This window comes from Arachis hypogaea, chromosome 16 (assembly GCF_003086295.3).
Source record: "Arachis hypogaea cultivar Tifrunner chromosome 16, arahy.Tifrunner.gnm2.J5K5, whole genome shotgun sequence".
In the NCBI taxonomy this organism is placed as follows: Eukaryota; Viridiplantae; Streptophyta; class Magnoliopsida; order Fabales; family Fabaceae; genus Arachis; species Arachis hypogaea.
In genome coordinates, this window is record NC_092051.1 from 3,480,745 (window position 1) to 3,481,847 (window position 1,103).

General features: G+C 40.5%; 1 non-coding gene across 1 annotated transcript; it reads left to right on the forward strand.

Moving 5' to 3' along the window:
• The first annotated feature begins 634 nt into the window (after positions 1-634).
• LOC112761075 (small nucleolar RNA R71) lies at positions 635-742 on the forward strand. Its single transcript, XR_003181487.1, has one exon. It is a non-coding gene; the product is annotated as a small nucleolar RNA R71 (small nucleolar RNA).
• Positions 743-1,103: the final 361 nt, after the last annotated feature.

Consider the following 1,103-nt stretch of genomic DNA (forward strand, 5'->3'; position numbering starts at 1 on the left):
AGGACCTTGTTTCATTCATGAAACTTACAGTGGCCTTAGATAGATCAGAGACTAAGTTTGCTAAATTAGATGTATTTTGTTCAGAGTTCTCTGTCTATTGCTGAGTGGATGATGGAAAAAGTTTGCTACTGCTAAACCTGTATCTTCCACCATTATTAAAGCCTTGTTGAGGCTTTTGTTGATCCTTCCATGAGAAATTTAGGTGATTTCTCCATGATGAGTTATAGGTGTTTCCATAAGGTTCACCTAAGTAATTTACCTCTACTATTGCAGGGTTCTCAGGATCATAGGCTTCTTCTTCAGAAGGTGCCTCTTGAGTACTGTTGGATGCAGCTTGCATTCCATTCAGACTCTGAGAAATCATATTGACTTGCTGAGTCAATATTTTGTTCTGAGCCAGTATGGCATTCAGAGTATCAATTTCAAGAACTCCCTTCTTCTGAGGCGTCCCATTACTCACAGGATTCCTCTCAGAAGTGTACATGAACTGGTTATTAGCAACCATGTCAATGAGTTCTTGAGCTTCTGCAGGCATTTTCTTTAGGTGAATGGATCCACCTGCAGAAGTATCCAATGACATCTTTGATAGCTCAGATAAACCATCATAGAATATATCCAGGATGGTCCATTCTGAAAGCATGTCAGAAGGACACTTTTTGGTCAGTCCTTTGTATCTCTCCCAAGCTTCATAGAGAGATTCACCTTCTTTCTGCTTGAAGGTTTGAACATCCACTCTAAGTTTGGTAAGCTTTTGAGGAGGAAAGAACTTGGCTAAGAAAGCCATGACCAGCTTATCCCAAGAGTTCAGGCTATCTTTGGGTTGAGAATCCAACCACACTCTAGCTCTGTCTCTTACAGCAAAAGGGAAAAGCATGAGCCTGTAGACTTCAGGATTTACTCCATTGGTCTTAACAGTATCACAGATCTGCAAGAATTCAGTTAAGAACTAAAAAGGATCTTCAGATGGAAGTCCATGAAACTTGCAGTTCTGCTGCATCAGAGAAACTAGCTGAGGTTTCAACTCAAAATTGTTTGCTCCAATGGTAGGGATGGAGATGCTTCTTCCATGTAAATTGGAATTAGGTGCAGTAAAGTCACCAAGC